Source organism: Eleutherodactylus coqui, chromosome 9 (genome assembly GCF_035609145.1).
Source record: "Eleutherodactylus coqui strain aEleCoq1 chromosome 9, aEleCoq1.hap1, whole genome shotgun sequence".
NCBI lineage: Eukaryota > Metazoa > Chordata > Amphibia > Anura > Eleutherodactylidae > Eleutherodactylus > Eleutherodactylus coqui.
The window spans coordinates 52,017,094-52,038,453 of NC_089845.1; the positions used below are offsets into that span (position 1 = coordinate 52,017,094).

At 42.8% G+C, this 21,360-nt stretch overlaps 1 protein-coding gene across 3 annotated transcripts in view; it reads right to left on the reverse strand.

The window, feature by feature from the left end:
• Positions 1-21,360, reverse strand: part of ATXN1 (ataxin 1) — a 284,235-nt gene that overhangs the window by 161,273 nt on the left and 101,602 nt on the right. For all 3 annotated transcript variants that reach the window (XM_066579392.1, XM_066579391.1, XM_066579393.1), the window contains exon 3: positions 1,519-1,589. The gene's annotated coding sequence lies outside the window, so the exon portion shown is untranslated. The remainder of the gene's footprint in view (positions 1-1,518; positions 1,590-21,360) is intronic.

The following is a 21,360-nucleotide window of genomic DNA, read 5'->3' on the forward strand; positions in this document are numbered from 1 at the left end:
ACCCCTTTAACAATGATTTTCATCTGAAACAGTGAGGTCCTGGCTTGCACGGGGCTTGAGTCAATCACAAAAACAATAACAAGGAGACGACTTGCACTTTTCGGTCATGCTGCACGCCTGTCAGAAGCTGTCCCGGCCCACGGTGCTCTAACCGCAGCAATTGCTAGGAAAATTGAAAGACGACCACCTGCTGGATGGCAGAGGCCTCCTGGTCGTCCACGACGCTCATGGGTGCAACAGATAGGCAACGGTACCTCCTCCGACATCAACTCTGAATAGAACAATGCTCTCGGTTGTGGTCATTCTAGATCGGCGCTACAGACCCTCATCGTCCAAGCGAGATAACTAACTAACTTAACAATGATTGGAAATAGGAAACAAAACAGTCTGTCTCTGCATGGTTTTCTGGCTTGGTTTCCTATTCCCAATCATTGATAAGACTTGTTTTAAAGTCACTTTGATTTGAAGGACTGCTACCATCCAAAAGATGGCGCTGTAGAGATATTTTTCTATCTTTGCATGAATTTGCATAAATTTTCCAGCTATAGTACCTTCCCTTGCTTGACTTCCTTTGCACTATTCAGGCTAACACACAGCACATTATAGGCACATTCAGTGTATATGCTGGCAAAATCTCCCGAGGTACAGTACTGTGCAAAAGTTTTAGGCAGGGGTGAAAAAATGCTGCAAACTAACAATACTTTCCAAAACAAAAGTGTTAATTGTTTATTTATTTCAATTAAAAGAATTTGGTAACAGGATTCCAATTTAGCCTTTGATATGTAAAGAGAAGGAAGCCCAATGTAACTTAACTAAGTATGCAATACGCTAATTACTAGTAACCTTGTTCAACTTTATGTACATATTTTATAATACGTGTTTCCCCGAAAATAAGACAGTGTCTTATATTAATTTTTGTTCAAAAAGGTTTACGTTTTTTACATGTACAGCTGCCTGGACACTATTTAAATTGACTTTTTTTTAAATTAACTGTTAGCAGGGCTTAATTTTGGAGTAGGGCTTATATTTCAAGCATCCTCAAAAATTCTGGAAAATCATGCTATGTCTTATTTTCAGGGTATGTCTTATTTTCAGGGAAACAGGGTAGTATTCAAGAGCTGTGAGAATCAAAGTTTGTCTCCAAGAGAATGAGTCATCTACAGTAGGGCCATGTTTTTACTTCTGTAGCCTGCTATGAGGAGGTAGGGGATATCAAGACCGATTCACGATTGTAACTTATAGCATTTTTATGCACAGTAAAAAGTACTAAAAAGTGAAAAAACATGAAAGGTGGGATGTCTGCTATTACGATGGAAGTTTATGTCTTTTACATTCACCAAAATGCATATCCAATAAAAATACTGCTGTTGAAACAAAAGATCCAGGCGGCAGCCTGCGACTTTAACATTTGGTCATGTGGATTGCTTTCTTACATTTTTATTCTCTTTCATGCTTATAGAATGGTCAGATCAAGAAAAAAAAAAAGTACCTGAAAATATTCCAAAGAATTCCACTTACCAGTCTCTGTATTCTTGGCATCACTGTGAATGTGTAATTTACGAGGCTTGTCTACTACCATTGTCACAAGACTGTAAAACATGAAATAAAGCCAGGCTTTAGTTGCTTGAGCATACAAGTTATACAAATCAAGCTTTGATAAGTAGTGCATAAACCTAAAGCCCAAGAGGCCAAATCAGTCTAGTAGAACCAAGCAAAACGAAGTCTCAACGCTGATGTTACAGAGGTGGATGTGAATGGACCCTGTGTTTGCATGATTACACATATATCATAAATTGCTTGGAGTCAAACCGAGGGCCCAAGTAGCGCAAAGCAGTATACCGACCACTGGAATGTCTAATGGGTCCTCAAATTAGGCATAGGAAAATACTATTATTTCAGACTTTCCATTGCTATTCCAAATATATAATAAAAAATGGTATTATTATACAACAGCAAAAGAAACATTAGTCCATAAAAGTACAGACAGAGCCATCTTGGTAAGAAGCGAAAAGAACATATATGTAACATTGTATGCAAGGCCAAAAAAAGATGTATGTACTTCTAGTTCACCCTATTACCCCCCACACCCCTCCAATGTTGATCTGGAGGAAGACAGAAAAAAAACGATGAGGTAAAAGCCAAAGAAGCCAATTTTCCCAATTTTAAGGGGAAACTGACTTGTTCCTTTTCTTCTATACAGTTGGACTACAGGTATAAGTCCAGCCAATCAGCATGGGCATATCACTGGTAAAACACCTGCATAACTGAGGTGCATGCCACTGGTAACGCCTCTCCGTACAGTGAAGTACTACATGCTCTTTTGGATGAGCCACTTCTTTGGGTACCATTTAAAATTTCTGGTACCATCTGCATGGTACATGATCCTGAAGAAGCTCCTGTCCTCAATATAGGGCTTCAGAACCAATTAATAGCTTCCACCAAAGCATATTACAGGCACATTTATGGTCCCATAACATGGACGAGTGTCCCAGCCCAACCACGGGTCTAGTAACTGGAACTCGGATTATCATAGGTCCCACTATTGCTTTGGGTTTGGGTCAGAAGACCTGCGGTTGGTCTGGGAAATTTGCCTGAATTACGGGCGCACTTACGCTCATGTGAAGATGGCCTTAAAGTTTCAACACACAATGGTTGTCCGGGAACCAACTAATACTGTATGTAGAGGGGCCAAAGATATTCTATATACATGATATTTCATTCAAAGCTCCCACATTTCAATAAATCAATCAATAAGATAAAAAATATGCTGATGAATGAGGGAACGTAATTCGCACTGGATGAAAGAAAAATGCAAAGAAGTTTGGGCCTCATTTATCAAGCCTGTCTAGAAGTAAACCTGTCTTTGTTGCCCAAAGCAACCAATCACAGCACAGCCTTTTTTTCCTATACTGCTGGGGTAAAAGGAAAGCTGAGCTGTGATTGGTTTTTATGAGCAACACAGACAGTTTTACTATTGGAGGAGTTTGAAAAATGAGACCCAAAATCCTTAGTGCTTCTCTGTTATTAGCGCTAATTACATTCCATTTTTCATCATAGTTTTAGCATATTGTCGGACTGAAATGTAGCAGATCAACGAAACACCCAGATTATACATATATATATATGTCAAAATAACATGATACAGTGTAAAAATATATATACTGCATACCACGCACATCCTTTATATATATATATATATATATACACACACTCTTGCTGAGGGCGGGAGTACCTATCATGATAATGAAAGACAAGAACACTCGTGCTACTTAGGCCGGCTTCACAGGGATGCAGAGAATAGAACGCATTGATCTCAATGGTTCGAACACATTTCCGTATTTTGCGAGCACGTTGTGGCGGAGCAAAAAATATATAGAACACGTTTTATCTTTCTGCGTATTCGCACACCAAAGCTCCCCACTGAGGTCGGTTAAAACCCCTGAGTGGTGTTAATGTTGGGGATGATCATTGTACATTATTCCAGTCTCAGAAGTCTTGACTGTAGATGTCATCAAGCTTGAAAAAAGCCCCGAGTGGACTGAAATATTAGTACTTCGAAGGGGGCTGAGAATAAACACATCCCGAAGGGCAGCTTCACACCGGCGTATTTGCATGCGTAAAATGTATCTGCAGAGAATAGTACTCATTGATGTTCGTGGGTTCAGTCACAGCTCCCAATATGCATTTGCATTTCGGACATGCTCAAAAAAAATAGAACATCTTCTAATTTCCTGTGCATTTGTGCACCAAAGGTCCCCATAGACGTCTATGGGGGGTGCACAAATGTGTGTGCAGTGGGATGCGCAATTCTGTGAGAAAAAGAACACATCTAGAACTCATTAGGCTAAAATCAAGGTGTGTTCATCAGTCGCCATACACAAATGAGCATGCCCTGTAAGCGCAAAAAGTACGGTGAAGTATGCCAACACATGCGCAGAAGTGCAGAAAAGACTCGTTCATAGCACAAACGCATTGCGCTGAGCCACGCACAGAAACGCATACGCACAGGTGAAGAGACCCTTACAGTCCATTTACACCAAAAGATTTCGTGTTTGAGCGAGCGAACGATGTGAGAGTTCTGGCAGCCTGTTTATGCAGCAGATACATCGTTGGCTCGCTCATGCGAGAATCATTCAGTTCCTGTATAAGTGGCTGAGAGGGACTGAGCGGTCGCTATTTAAATGGCGCGGTTAGTGAATGGACCAACGATGGGTTTTATGCCTGCAGAAAATGACCAATGAACAAAAATGAACAATTTATCATCAGTCGTTGATGGTTGAACAATAATCATTCTGTATAAAAGGGCCGCAGAGTCAATAAACACATTATATTAGCGGGCTGCCTTTCTAATGACTAGTTGTTAATTTATGTATGCATTTCCAGGAGGAATAACAGAGTAACAGCACCATGCATGTTTCTAAGGAAAGGTACTACAGAATTGTTATGTCCAGGGGCGTAACTAAGGCTCAGGAGCACTGATGCAAAACGTGAGCTGCCCCCCCCCCCCCCCCCTCCTCTATCTGTATCTGTACCCGTACCCATACCTAAACCATGCTGCACAGAGGGGTAACTTGAAGCTCCCGGGCCCCGATGCAAAACCTGTAACAGGGCCCCCAACTATAATGCTTTATTCATAGTACTGGGCTCCCTATATGGAGAGGAGAGGCCTTATGGGCCTCCTAAGGCTCCTGGGCCCGGGTGCAACCGCATCACCTGCATCCTCTATAGTTACGCCCCTGGTTATGTCATGGAACATACAAGTATCTCTTAAGACAGATGTCAGGAATGCGGATAGGTCCTCATTAACCTGTTCCTGCCTGCACATAGCCCTCATTGCTGTGGGGCTCCTTCACCCCTTCTCTTTCAGTTATTTTGTCTATTTTTTTCACATATAAGTGGCCCCTCAAGGGCTTTTGGCTCTAGGAGGGAGGCTTTTAGAGGTTTGCAAGTGACAATATCCAGACAAAACAGGATGGAAGAATGGCATACGGGGGCCCTGTGAGCTACGATGACACATTTTAGGAGTCCGTCCAATTCCACATCTGCATGCATTGTCCGCTGCAGGTGACGGGGTTTAATGGGATGAATGCCAGGCTTCCCAGCCTGTCAAACATGATTTCCGAGTCATAAACTCCATCACAGCAGCCAGGAACACCGGAGCATTGGCATTGACTCTCTAGCCATCATGTGCGCTGTCCCGCTTCCTTCGTCTTCCTCAACTTGGTGTCTGCCATCCAGCGGCTGCCTGCCCTCGCCCCAGCTCTGCCCGCTGGGGTATAATTAATATCAGTGTCATGATTACTGGGAATTCGATTAATTTCCAGAACAAGCCAATCGTCCTCAATTTAGCAAAAAAATGTCTTCCTGTCAGGAAACACTCCTGACTTATTCCACCATGGATGGAAAGCTACATCATAATGTGGTGAACCGGTATATAGACAATCCCCGGCCCGCTCCTCCTCCGTTCACTAGCAATGATTGTTCCTATGTAAAAGCACAGGAACAATTAGTGCTGGGATGACCTGTCGGGCAACTGCACCCGGATAGTCACGCTGTGTAAACGTGTCGTAAGACTGCTTTCACATCTGCATTGGGGATTCCGTTTTCCTGCTCCAGCAGATAAGGGGAATCCCCATGGCCGAACAGGTCCGTCTTATTATGGAACAGAACAACGCAGAATGGATCTCATTGACCATTATAAGGTCCGTTTGGTTTCCGCTTAGTTGCCTGGAATTTTACTGCACGAATAAGTGCTGCATGCAGAGATTTTTCTTCCGGTGTTTTGTGCCGGATCTGCGACGGAACCTCCGAATGGACCATCGCAGATCCGAAACCACCCCAAGGCACGGGACCCACTGGCAACAGTCATTTAGGATCAAAGACCCTTTTCTTGTTGTAAAGATGTTATAGTTCTACTAAACAACAAACATCTCCTGTTTGTCAGCATACAGTAGAATGCAATTACTGTAATGGATGCAGTTATCTGTGTAACCATAAAAATCAAACTCCCACGGTATAGCTGTCAGGCAGCGCTGCCTTTGCCCCATTATGATAAATGCCTTCTGATACTGCTGTTCTTCTTAAAGTGACACTACACCCTGCAGTAGCATACACAAAGCGGAGACCCTGCATGTATAAGGTGGAACACTAGTACCCCAAATAAGTCTTTGGGCATCTTTTTACACCTCTGTACCATGTGGAAGTTGTAGTGACCCCCAATATTACCACATGTACTGGGCCTAAAGGCAATTGTAAAAAAGCTAGGTTTTTAGAAGAACACTCTTGATTGTGAAGGGAGCATTTATTAAAGAGGTTGCCCAGTTGTAAACAATCAATGGCCTATTCACAGGAAAAGGCCATCGATAGATCAGTGAGATCCACCACCCAGGGTCCCCATCAATCAGCTGTTGCCAGACCAATGCATTGAACCTATTTCTACAGAAAGCAGACAGCTCCGTTCCCACTTCAGTGGCCCATCATGGTATTACAAGCAAAGTTCCTATTGAAGTGAACGGGAACTTTATATGTAACATGAAGGTGGGCCACTGCAATGGGAATGGAGCTGTCCGCTTCCTGTAGAACCCATCAGAGTGTACAGACACACCATCCCGGCAAACAGCTCACAGGTTGTGGAACCCTACCCGATCTATCCTTGATGACCTGTCTTAAATTTACAGCTGATCGGCCCCTTTAAGACTATATTATATGGATTGCTCTATATCCACTCCCTTATGTATTCTTTCACACTAGAACAATCAAGAAGGATGGACTTTGCAATTCCAAACATGAACCATTTCACTATTGGAGGAGGCTGCCATATTAGGTTGAATTGAGAAGTTTCTTGTCATATAGAAACATGTACGCCCCCCCACACACATAAAAACACATACAAACAACAACCCTCCTTAGTGGTACGACCTGCTAAACGAAAATATAAACTACTTAAACAGACCAGAATTGGTTGTACGTAGGATGAAATGCAAGTACAAAACGTTTCAGATAGCATGTTTATAATACTCAGTCATCTTGCCACAGGGATATTATGTTTGATCTAAGCCTATAAGTTACATGACTAACAACTTTAACCTTCATATTAATGGCAAATATATGCGTCTTAGACAGACCTCCTACACCAGTCTCACCACAAAACAAAGCTGGGTAGTGTCGGACAAGTCAACGGTTGCGGTCCATCTGTTAGACCTATCGGCTTAGTATTACAACACATTTGGGACAATCATATTAAGAAATGATGCACGATGTAAATGGTCAGCCATCAAACTACAATGTTCTATTCCACTGATACCTAAGAGAGGGCCCAGGGGGCTCATGGAGCCCTCACAGGCCTGAAGTGCAGCCCCCAAGAGAGACAAAGCCATATGGCACAGTTCCCAGGATAATAATCAGGCATGAGGACTCCTGTGTGTTGAGCGCTCAGCCCAGACATAAAGAACTGAAGGCTTCGGCTACCTTCTCTTTTTGGAGACACTTACTCATCTTAAAAAGTGTAGTCATGTATATGTAAGGCTGCCTTCACATCTGCGTTGGCACCTCCATTTGGAGGTCCCGTCACAGATCCAGCACAAAGTGCCGGGCAGCTCAATGAAAACCGATGGACCCCATTATAGTCAAGGGGGTCCGTTCAGTGATATTCACTTCTGTCATAAGACAGATACGTTCGGCCAGGGAATTCCGCTTTCCTGCTACCCGAATGAGCAGGAAAACAGAACCCCTGAGCACAGATGTCAAGGCAGCCTTACTGTGCATGGAGTTTTCTATACAGAGGTGTTCTTCCTTACCTTTCCTCTTGAGCCGCTTTTTAAAAAAAACCATGATTTTGCAATACCTTGTTGGAAGATATTTAGGTGATATGTGCTACTCATGGCCATGGAGTAGTTGTGCTGTCAACTGCAATCCATGAAGGATTTTGCTAGCACAATGTCAGATGGTATTGAAGTTGTAGATTAAGAAATTAGAGTTCTAAAAGGAGTTGCTAAAGGCAGAGAACAAGCCAAGATAATGCAAAAAAAACAAGTAGTACTCACTCATCAAATAGCTCCCCTGGTCCAGCACAGCCATTCTGGTCGCTGCCGCTTTGGCCTGGAAGCTCCTGCAGAATTCACATGTCATTCATCACATGACCACTGCAATCCACCATTGGCATGAACGTTATGTGACTACTGAGGCCAGTGATTGGCTGCAGAGGTCACATGAATGGCATGTATCCGCTGCAAGAACTTTCAGGCATAGAGAGGTGGAAACTGGAGTGGCTGTCCTGGACAAGGGACGACTGAACGGGCGAGGGCTGCTTAACTCATTTCCTGCCCATAGTAATATAGTATATTATGCTGAAAAAAGAAAAAATGTCCATCCATTTCAGTCTATTATCCCCAATGTTGATCCAGAGGAAAGCAAAAAAAAAACCCTCAATGAGGTAGAAGCCAATTTTCCTTATTTAATGGTAAAAATGTCTTCCTGACTCCAAGTCTGGCAATCGGAATGTTTCCCGGATCATGAACCCTTTTACAATAATGTAGTAACATCGTAAGGTAAAAAAAAAAAGACACGTGTCCAACTTTTTGAAATCTTCCTGAAGATCCTTTTAACAACATTTGTGGGAATATAAGAATTGGCACATCTGTATGTCTGCGGTTTATGTTCACTCCATATGTATTTGTGAAAAATAAGAACAGGTCGGGATGATCTGTTGTGGAACAAAACCAAAAGGCACTTTTTACACAAGCCAAATTGTTTAACCTCAAATCAGATATTTCCAGCAATTTGGCACAGAATATTAATCCTTTTGGGTTCAAAAAGTTTCTACAAAAATTCTGTAAAAACTGACTTTAAAGTGAGAAGAAATTCAGCCATTTGACTTACCTCAGCTAGAACCGTTCCACCAGAGATGTAAGTGCTCATCAAAAGGTAAGATAGCGAAAGCTTTTAATTTGTGACGTGACACGAGTTTCACTTGACATTAAGAAGAGTGTCATTTAAAAAAGAGGAAGTGAGGACACCCAGATATTGCAACACTTTGTGCAGAAAAAATAAGGTAATACCAAGAGCAAAAACACAGCAGTAATAATATAATAAAAGGTCCTTTCATTATATCTTAGTATTCATAAATCATATTCACTTCAGTTCAAGTTTGAGAACTCATACAACTTCCGACTACATGGCAAATCAGGGCAAACTGGGGCAATTGCTCATCACCCCCATCCTAAAGAGGGTCCCCAGGCAATTTGAGGCTCTGACTGGCTTTGCCAATTGGCAAGAGTACAGTCAGGTAGAGGCATCCTCCCTGAGCAGTGGCATAGAAATAGGGGTCGCAATTGCTGAGCCCATAAGCTACGAGGGCCCAAGTGCCCCCCTAACTACTAACATGAGCTTACAAAAGACAGACAATGTGCTACCTTCTTCCTGTCACTTTAAAAGGCCCCTGAACGGATGTCTTTTGAAAATCCCTCAGTAGGCTCAGTGTTTAATATACCCCCCTCTCAACTGTTATATATGTTATACCTGCTACAGGGCTCAGTGGCCATAATGTTTTAGTTGAATACCCTTTAGGGCCCTTTTACGCGGGACAACCTGTGGGCTGCAGATGCCCATCAGTTTGTCCCAGCAATGACTGTTTCTGTGCTTTAATACAGGAACACTCATCGCACAATGAATGGAGATGGAGTGGACTGGAGATCATTCCGGCCCGCCTCCATTCATAGTAAATGGGCAATCGTTCATAAATTAACGACTGCTGTTTACATGGGCCGATCCTCCGTTCAGTTTTCTGCATGCAGAAACTGAGTGCCGCATGAGAAGTGAATTAATTCTCGTTCGTCGTTTAGTCAGGCATACGTTTACACTGAATGATTGTCACACGTCTGGCTGGAATCTCGTGTTGTGGCCTGCTATAGGGAGTAGCGTGGTCAAGGAGTAGCCGAGGTCTGGTACACAAGATGGCAGTGCGGTACAGTAGGTTTAGGCAGCAGAGTAGTCAGGAGAAAGCCAAGGTCTGGTACACAAGATGACGATCAAAAGGTATGAGGTAGGTCGGCAGAGAGGAAGCTTGATAACAGGCACAATAAAAAAGCAATGGTGCAGTAGAAGGGCCAGGCTTATGTAGCAAGTCTTAATCAATGTGGGGTGGAGCTAACCAGGAGCTGGATTGCAGAAGCAAGGAACTTGGCAAGGTTGAGCAGAGGGAGCTGTCCCGCAGGCTAAATAGCTCACCAGGAAGAGACACCGTCGGGAGCACAGGAGTTCCCAGGTTCAAGCCCTGACAATGATAATCGATTACAGCCGCATGTGGGAAGCTGAATGATTTTTTGGTGACCTGTGTGAAGGTACCAGCCCAACACATTTCATCACAAGATGTGAATGGGTGGGAAAAACTTTGTGTGTATATATACTATACACACACAAATATATATATATATATATATATATATATATATATATACACACACACAGTACTGTGCAAAACTTTAGTGAGAAATGCTGCAAAGTAAAAATGCTTTCAAACATAGAAGACTTCTGCAGCAGGACAACGACCCCAAACATACAATGTCATTAAGAATCTTCAGCGTAAAGAAGAACAGGGAGTCCTGGAAGTGCTGATATAGCCCCCACAGAACCCTAATCTCATCATCATCCAGTCTGTCTGGGATTCCATGAAGAGACAGAAAGATCACACGTTAAGGCTGTGTATATAAAAGGCAGAAAACTAGTTAGAGCTTTTAATGCTTGTAAGCCAGAAACCCGTTGGTTTATGTTTATATACTCACGATTAAAGCAAGACAATTTAGTAGGAAACAGATGCTGCTCACTGCTGTAGAAAACTCTTAAGAACATCTAGGTGCCAGGCAAGCTGGCTTTGCACCAAATGTAGCAGATAGGTGGTATAAGGATGATATGAGGACGATGCATTACCAGACTAGATATGGTCCTTAAAGGAGATGTCTCGAGGAAGCAGTTAATTTTTTTTTTTGCCCAGTCCCCCCCATTAAACACACATTACTAAGCCCCCCTGTAAATGACATTTCTAGCTGGTTCGTACTTACCGTTCCAGCGTTTCAGCAAGTTATAAAAGTTTCCTCAAGATGGCCGCCGGCTCTTTCCCAGTCGCTCGCTGAAGCCCGACGTGCGCGCTCCCGAGACGCCGCCAGCTGTGTCTCCATGGCAACCGGACGCATCGCAGCCGCCGACCAGACGCCCCGCAGCCGCCGACCAGACAGCAGGTAACCGGCGCTAGCCCCCGGCTCCCCAGCGCTAGACCCTCAGCCCAGGTGAAGGCCCCGGAGCCCAGCGCTAGGTTCCGGAGCCCAGCGCTAGTTCCCCCGGCGCAGCGACAGCCCCCCCGGCCTAGCGACAGCCCCCCCCATCGCAGCGACAGCCCCCCCGGCCTAGCGCTAGTTCCCCCGGCGCAGCGACAGCCCCCCCGGCCTAGCGCTAGTTCCCCCGGTGCAGCGACAGCCCCCCCGGCCTAGCGACAGCCCCCCCCATCGCAGCGACAGCCCCCCCGGCGCAGCGACAGCCCCCCCCGGCCTAGCGACAGCCCCCCCCGGCCTAGCGCTAGTTCCCCCGGCGCAGCGACAGCCCCCCCGGCCTAGCGACAGCCCCCCCGGCGCAGCGACAGTCCCCCCCGGCCTAGCGCTAGTTCCCCCGGCCTAGCGCTAGTTCCCCCGGCGCAGCGACAGCCCCCCCGGCCTAGCGACAGCCCCCCCCATCACAGCGGCAGCCCCCCCCCCCGGCCTAGCGACAGCCTCCCCCATCACAGCGGCAGCCCCCCCCCCCCGGCCTAGCGACAGCCTCCCCATCGCAGCGACAGCCCCCCCGGCGCAGCGACAGCCCCCCCCGGCGCAGCCCGGCGCAGCGACAGCCCCCCCCGGCGCAGCGAGGTCACTGAGATGGAATATGCATTGTACAGGGGTGTAACTAAAGGTTCAGGGGCCCTAGTGCAAAAGTTGAACTCCGGGCCCTCCCCAGCTTTACTTGTACCCATACCCAGAGGCATAACGTGAAACTTCTGGTCCTCAGTGCAAAACCAGTAACAGTGCTCCCAACTATAATGCTTTATTCCTAGCACTGGGCTCCCTATATGGGCCTCCTAAGGCTCCTGGGCCCAGGTGCAACTGCATCCCCTATAGTTACGCCACTGGCATTGTATCAAAGATTAGATATATGGGTTACAACTGAAATACCTCTGCTCAAATAAGAACACACCAATTGGCAAAAGAGTTAGAATCCCAATGGACACTGAGATTATCAAATACCCTATAGTAAATGCCTACTGTAGCTAAGGGATATCATCTCTTTTGCCTGTAAATATTAGAAACTATCACAAGGAAGACAAATAAACTAGGGCAATGATTTTTGTTTACTGTAATATGTAGAGATGAGCGAGCGTACTCGCTAAGGAAAATTACTTGAGTGAGTATTGCCATTTTCGAGTACATGCCCGCTCATGCCAAAAGATTCAGGGGGCGGCGGGGGAGAGAGCAGGGAGGAACAGAGGAGGGAGAGATCTCCCTCTATCTCTCTCCGCCTACTTCCACATGCTCACTCCCGCAACTCACCGCTTACCCCCGCCGGCCCTCGAATCTTTTTGCACGAGCGGGCATGTACTCGAAAATGGCAATACTTGCTCAAGCAATTTGCCTTAGTGAGTACGCTCGCTCATCTCTAGTAATATGTTTGTTGTCATACTTAGAAACGGAGGACAGGTGGGGGGTAATTGGGCGGGAGGGTGTTTTGCTATTGCAATTTTAATACTCAGTGACCAGCCTATTTTTTGCTTTAAGGACCAAGCAATTTACTTCATGGCATTGTAAGAGCCATCATTCGTTGACATAGCCGTATAAGGGCTTGTTTTTTTTTTTGAGACACAGTGTATTATTTAATGGCACCACTCTGGGGCACATATAATGTGTTGTAGAACTTTTATTATATTTTCTTTGGGCGGCAATGAAAAAAATGCCCCAGAAATTCCGCCATTGCTTTCTGGATTTTTTTTACCACATTCACCATGCAGTAAGAATATCATAATCCTTTTCTTACCTGGACCAGCAGTGTGATACTAAGCTTTTGTACAATAAAAACCTAGAACATTTTTATTTTTACTATAATGGAACTATGTGAGGTCTTGTTTTTTTATGAGCAGAGTTGCAGTTAATTGGTACCATTTTGAGGTAAATGTGACTTTGCGATTTTTTTTCTGTTTTTTGGGAGGTAAACAAAACACAAATAAGAATTCTGGAACTACTTTTTAAAAATTATCTTTATGCGTTCACCATGCGTGATAAATAACAACATATTATCACTGTTTGGGTCGTTATGAATGCGGTAATGCCTATTATGTGCTGGGGTTTTTAAAAAAATATTTTGGGGGTATTTTATCCATTTAAAATGGGGGGAAAATTGTCTTTTTTTAAACTGGATATTTTATTTCTTTAAATGAAATTTTATTGAACTTTTTTAGATGATATTTTTTAGCCCCTCAAGGAAAATTTGAACATATTGATAGTTCGATCACTAGGATAGTACACTGCATTACTGTAATTCATTCTACTAAGCCTATAGACCCATCGCTAGCTGGCAATTTTTTTAGCGATAATCGATGAGTGTAGATGGGCGCCCATCGTCCGCTTTTCGGGCACTGCTGGCTGATCGTTAAATTCAAGGTAACCTAAAGATCATCATTCACTTTTATCTGTAGTTCTCCACGGGGAGTGCTGATAGCATTGTTTCCCCATGGAGAACAAAGGATCTGAGCGCAGATAATAGCCTTGGGCTATTAACTGCATTCAGGAAGGCTTCATTTAATTGGTATTTAAGTAGCTGAGTAGTTACTTAAATACCAATTAATACTTTATGCAAAATGATCGCTCAAGCTGTCACTCACACTGTCGTTTGAGCGATTTTTGAGCGATCATCTGCTGGTGTAAATGGGCATTATGACAGCAGTCTATCAGACTCTGTAGTAGGCGGGTGTTAGATGGTAAACAAAGAGGCCTTTGTTATGCTTCCATCAACCATGGGAACCCATTGGTATTTTGCAATTACAGTGTGCTGATGGGTGAGAGAAAGAGCGCCCCCCCCCCCCTGTCATCTGCTAACATACCTCTGTAGCTATTGATTGTGAGGGGTTAAACTGCCAAGATCTGAAGTTTCTCTGCTATGGACGGTTAGAGTAGTAGCCTGGGTCTCAGTAGTCAGCCAAGCCATCGCCTCAAAGAGATTTAATGTGCAGGCTTAAAGCCCATTAGTGAGGTCAGTAAAAAGGCATATTGGCCGACACTAAGGGGTTACGTACGAAAAAGTCAATAAAAATAGTTTAAGTAAAAATAAATAAATGTATCATCTTGCTCATCAATAAAGATAAGCATTAGAGATGAGCGAGCACGCTCGGATAAGTCAGTTACTGAAGCGAGCCTCGCTCTTCTCGAGTAACTGCGGGGGGGGTGGCGGGGAAGCGGTGGGGGATAGCGGAGGGCAGCGGGGGAGTGAGAGAGATCTCTCTCTCCCCGCTACCCCCTGCCGCTCCCCCGAGCCTGCTCGGACAAGAATGCAGTTACTCGAGAAGAGCGAGGCTCGAGTAACTGCGGGGTGTGGCAGGGAAGCGCTGGGGGATAGCGGAGGGTAGCGGGGGAGAGAGTGACAGAGCTCTCTCCCCGCTATCCCCCGCCGCCCCCCCCCCCCCCCCGAACATGCTCGGACAAGAATGCAGTTACTCGAGAAGAGCGAGGCTCGCTCGAGTAACTGACTTATCCGAGCGTGCTCGCTCATCTCTACTAAACAACAATTCAGGGTTTGTAGTCTGAAGAAAGCGATCTTAACAAAGTGCCCTAGTTTGTCAGGAGGTGTAAGAGACTTTTTGGACAGTTATACCTTTTATGATAAAATATAGTAGTAAGTACTGTACCGAAATGTAAAAGGTCTGTTAAATGATCTTAAGGAGTTCTTACAAATACCAGTAACATACTTCGATACAAGTCTCTGCAGCTAATTTAATGGGGGCTTTTGGTTGCTTCCCACTTCCTACAGACATACCACAAACAGAAAGGCCAACAAGCATTCACAACCCAGTTTCTGCATTCTTCGGAGCAGACAGCGGCATCATGTTAATAGACTATTACTGCTCTGTTCTGTGGTTTACGCTGCCTGTTCTCAGCCCACCAGAATGAGTACTTCTTGGCTGTCTCATGGCTATAAACCAGAAGAAAGAAGAAGTAGAGACACTGAAGATTGCATCTGGTATGCACCCATCTGCTGCTGTCCTGGAAGCGATGCAGTCAATGAAAAGACATCTGAACATTTACAATTGCTTCATTACATTAGAATGTGAGAAAAGTGCTAAATGTATATGATTTGTAGAAAAAGAAAAGGCGTTAGTCCGGCTTCACACGACCGTATGTGTATTTGCATGAGTACGAGCGCTGCATCTTTGCGGGACGAATGTTGCTTTTTTGCACGCACATCAGCGTATTTTACATCAGCATGTGCCAAAAAAAAAAAGAACCGATGCTCACAACCATTGAAATGGCTAATTAGTCTAATGAGTTCAAAATGTGTACTTTTTCTTGCACAAGTACGCAATGCTCCACATATCTACCTTCGGGTAGGTCTGGGAATTTACTGGAACAGAGCCTCAGGTAGCACTAAATATTGTCTGCTGATAGAAGTCTATGGGTTAAGCTGTATAGACTTTCTATTCATTTTAATAAATTACTTAAAGGGGTTGTTCCACAACAATGACTTTTTTAGTATTAGAACCTGTGAATTAGACAGATTCTAAAAGTAGTTCGCTAAGGGTTTGACCTCCACGTAAGGTATTGTCTGACCTCTTTCTCCAAGGTCCCCATTGACGTCTATGGAGAGGAGCAGCACATGCTCTTACCGCACTCCAGTCAATGGAGATCACTTCCAGACCCTCACCTAAGTTAGTAACCTGTTACTTGGCACATTATAAAAGCCAGTAAAGGAAAGGGAACAACCCTCATATACAGTATACACCATTATCAGGACATCCATAAGAAGTCCATAAGTGAAGGTTTGTGATCTTCCCGGTGTACCTTCATGGATATTGGTGATACAGGGGGTCATATGTCAATATATACTGTATAATCTTATACCAATATAAACTTTTTTTAAACAATTATTGAGATACATTTAAAAAATGCTAAATAATACACGACGTAGTAACGAGGTAAATCTGTAACATTTTGGGTTTCCTTGATTGTTTGTATTTTCCTCTTACGCACCAAGTTTAATATTCTGTGGTTATATTTGCACAAATCCCCAGACCAAACCAGTTTAGTATTTTGTTGCTTTTGTTTTTGTGTGCTAAAAGAAATTCCCCATCACATCATAGTAGCTTCCATGACTGATACAATGCCAACACAGTATATAGCACTTTACAAATATGTCTGGCCAGAACAATACAAAAAATGTAGAAGCAGACTGAATAATAATACAGGTCACACCGTGGGAGTCGCTAGACAACAAACCATCAAACTGCATGTAGACACTAATTTATCTATCTCTCCATCTGATATCTATGTATCTATCTAGCTCATATCTATCTATCTATCTAATATCTATCTATCTCCTATCTATCTATCTTCTATCTATCTATCTATCTATCTATCTATCTATCTATCTATCTCATATCTATCTATCTAACTATCTATCTCATATCTATCTATCTATCTATCTATCTATCTATCTATCTATCTATCTCATATCTATCTCTCTATCTATCTCATATCTATCTATCTATCTATCTATCTATCTATCTATCTATCTATCTATATCTATCTAGCGCATATCTATCCATCTCTCCAGCTCAGTATCTATCAATCTATCATATCTTTCTCCTATCTATCTAATCTATCTCATTTCTATATTATATCTATCTCATATATCTCCATGTCATATCTCTTCATCTTTCTTATATCTAACTATCTCATATATATCGCTCTACTATCTATCTATTCTATCTCTCCATGTCATATCTATCTCATATCTCCCCATGTAATATCTATCTATCTCAAATCTCTCGACCTCTCTCTCCATCTATCTATTTTTCTATCTCATATTTCTCCATCTAACTATGTCATATCTCTCAATTTATCTATCTATCTCATATCTATCTATCATATATCGATCTATGTCTTATCTATCTATCATATATCGATCTATGTCTTATCTATCTAACCTCTCTCATATCTCTATCTATCATATATCGATCTATGTCTTATCTATCTATCTATCTATCCTCTATCTATTTATCTATCCTCTATCTATCTATCTATCCTCTATCTATCTATCTATCTATCTATCTATCTATCTATCTATCTATCTATCTATCTATCCATTCATCTATTTATCTATCTCATATCTATCTATCTCCTATCTATCTATCTATCTATCTATCTATCTATCTATCTATCTATCTATCTATCTATCTCCTATCTATCTATCATCCATCTCATATCTATCTATCTATCTATCTATCTATCTATCTATCTATCTATCTATGTCATATCTATTTATCTCTCTTTGCACGAGGGGTGATACTTATAAATATACAGCTTCAAAATTCAGTTAAAGAGTCTGTTCACATAAAACCTGTTTAAACATAACAATTATTGTCAAACAAATCATTATAACGCCCTAAAGTCCATGATAATCGTTACATCTTAATGCAAGCTATTGTGCACTTTTCATTTGCTTTTCGTTCGTCGTTCAGTTTCAGCCTGCATAAACATCATTGTCGGCTCGCACTAAATGGGAAGTGAAGGTTCTCAATGATGATCTGCCTGTCTAAGCAGGCTGCACGAGAGCCAACGGGTTGGCGGAGAAGTCACTCGCTCGTTCAATGAGAATCGGCTTGTGTAAAAGTAGTATTAGGGTATAATCACATTTTAAGAAATCCCATCCACGTGTAGTGGAGAAAATCAACAACGTAAATTGGGAGCCAAAAACAACAAAAATGCTGCACCCACGTAAGTGCACTATAATTAGTAGAAGAATGATATTCTCCCCAGTCTATACAATAAAGGAAAAGCAGGTGCCATAAACCCCAGGATACTCCCACTATGTAGAGCGGTCTATAGCTTTATGCTCAGCAAGAGAAGAAGAGATGGCTACTAAGACTATTGGGCCTCAGATATTCATTGCTCGCCACCAACTACTCAGAGATGGTTATTTAGTGACTTTCCTATTGACAAAATCTGCCTAGCCCTCAGTACTATAGTCTACAGCTATTACTATCAGTTATCACAGCTAGCCAGGACTAGATCTTGGCTCCAACTGATCACAATTCTGACAACTTCATAGCTAATGCTCTCGCTAATTGCTAAATACTGCTAGCAACGGACAATACGAAGGTTCCTTTTACACAGCCCAATCTGGATCGCACAAGCGAATGAGCTGGTGATGTCATCACCACTTTGTCCGCTCTCGTGCAGCCTGCTTAGACAGGCCCGTTCATTGTTGGCTCGTCCATCGAGAATCGTTCACTTCTCGTTCAGCGTTCACATTCCCAATGAACAAAAAGTGTTGTAACGGAAGGACAAGCAAACGAGCCAATGATGATTTTTGGTCCTGCAGAAACTGAACGATAAGTGAATGATTCTCGTTCGTCATTCACTTGTCGGCTTGTGTTTAGACCGAACGATTATCGTTCGCTTTTATTCATTTGAATGATTTTTGAAATTATAATTGTCCCTTCTAAAAGCTCGAACCGATATAAAATAACAAACTTGTCTGACCCCGATGGTAGGCCGGATGTCAAATGACTAATAACCTGCTCCTCCGGCTGATACCGGGTATACATTTTCCAAATTACACCTGTTTACCAGGCTCTTAGTGCCAGCTATCCAAACAGATGGAGGCATGTCACCCATCAATCTGCCCGATGCTCCTAAGCCTAGGATTCACCGGAGTTAACAGCCAATCAGACAGCGAGAACGTGCACCCCAACCAATTAGCAAGGGAGGCGTCATGTTGCACCTTCCTCTCCAGCTGCCGCCAGTAAATGTAATAGAACCCCACCGTCACAACTGTAATAGGTAAGTATATAGTAGCTCAACAAAGGTTCAAATAGTGATTGCAATGTCACAACAGCAGAAGCAGATCTCAGGATTGGATCATAGAATCACTACACTCATTAATAACTGATACTCATCATCTTGGAGGGCATAAGTAATGGCCAGGAAACAGAGGATAACAATGGTCTACAACATATTATCTACAACTGGTCAACAGCACTGGATGACGGCAAGGTAAAGGTCTACTGATGATGGGTCATCAATGAAGACTGCCCTGCTTCTCTCCAGTTATATTGTTCTCAGATGCCAACGTAACCTAAGCGCCTCGTTGCAGCTGCCACCTCTGCAATCCCTATAGCTACAACACTGTTACTAGGGATATAAAATATGGATCTCAATTGTTTGCTATGGAGAACATGGATGTTGTCATGGTACAAGAGGTCTCAAAACTGGTTTTCTGCATGAGACCTACTTTCCCTTTTTAGTCTGCTGGATAGGTTTTTGCACTGACTTTGTCTTTACTTAAATTGAAGCCGTAGCCTTTTTGTACCAAGAAGTATTATTTTTACCTTACTATGAAGCACTTCAAGTTATAGTAATGCTTTTGATCTTTTAATAATAATTCCATCTTTTTTTTTCCACCTCCGGAATGATCTCCCCGCTGGGCTTTACAAAGCTAAAAAGTACTTGCTTCTTGTTACAACATAGAAAAATTAAAGCAGTAGAAGAAAAAATAAAAGCTATTATGTTCCTACTACTCTTCCTTGTAGTACTTACTGTTATCTTCAATTTTCACTCAGTATGAGAATGGAAGCCATCATTTGAAGTTCACACACAAGTACATTACTTCACCTCAACCTAACAGGGGTCCCCATTCTCAGTTTTGTTGAATTGTTAGATAGGGTATATGCCATTTTCTTGATAAGTCTTACATATTTACTCTACTATTCAGCTTACTGTGTATAGTTCCCCGAATACAAGAAATCTATAAACAGATTTCTAGTATTGTGTGTTTTCTGCTATAAGAGGTCTTGGACTGATTTCCTTACTTCTACAGTAAAGCAAATATAATTTAGGTCTTGCGCTGTCTTTCCCATTGTTTGGCTCTGTCTTAGCACCTGACAAGGGCAAAATTGAATCCGGCACAAGACTTGAACATAGTCAACTGGTTGTGTTCAGCACCGTCATGTACTCTGATGTTGCTGTAAACACAACCTTTCATTAAGATGTTGCTGTGTTAGCATTTGCTGAATTCTACACGGGCTTCACGCCTTGTGACCTCTGCTCATAGGAACATGTTCAAAAGAGTGGGGAGCATGTAGCGACAAAGCTAGGTATTCTTTCAACTGTGGCCAAGATTCCGTTTGATGCCCTTTCCTGCCTGGGCATTCTTGATGCTTAATAGTTGCCCAGTCTTTCTACTGAGAGGAGTCTATTGTCAAAATATGTAATCCCATAATTGAAACATTATGATTAAAGTGGGTATTCTAGAAAAAGAAGTTATTCCCTGTGCACAGTAGAGTTCAGGCTCTTGGCCATCTACAACAGTCCCGTTGACATAAATGGAGTGGTAGCACGCATGCGTGAGCACTGCTTTATTGATATGTGGGCCTTAAGGACCCCCATTCTCATTATCGATATGGGTCCTAGCAGTCGGATCCCCACCGATCAAATAGTTATCCCCAATCCTGTGGATAGGTGATAACTTTTTTTTAATGGGACATTCCCTTTAACTCTTGCTTTTCTTTCCAGTGCCTCCACCACCAACCCCTAGCACCTGGAACACGTTACCCATTAGCTCACCTTAGCTATGCTTTTGGATCATGGTAACATGTCCTTCCTCAGAAGTATCGATCTGAAAATTCTGGCAACCACAGATAAAGCAGTAATGTAACATGTTGACTGAACTTCCTAATAAGTGTTAATAAACATGGTGATCATCCTCAGTGTTTCGTGACATTTTAAATTATGACTTAAATCCTATTATAAGCCTCCTTTAATGTTGTGAAACAGGTATATACCCCCAACCCATTACTGTTTTCCCCTATTACAGATGTTAGTAGTGCAGAGTTCCCATTATTAATTAACTTGACTCTTTTACCCTCCCAAATAGCATTAGACTAAGTGGGATTCGTAAAGGGCAGAGAAGGTAAGAATAATTCACTAAAACTGCTCAATCTGATGGAATATGCTAAAGAACCATCTACTTACTCTTCTTGGTATGGATGCCAAAAAGGCCTTCAACAGGGTGGACTGGACTTACATACAAGAAACATTAAGCTTTTCTAAACTCCTTCCTTATCATCAAACTCAT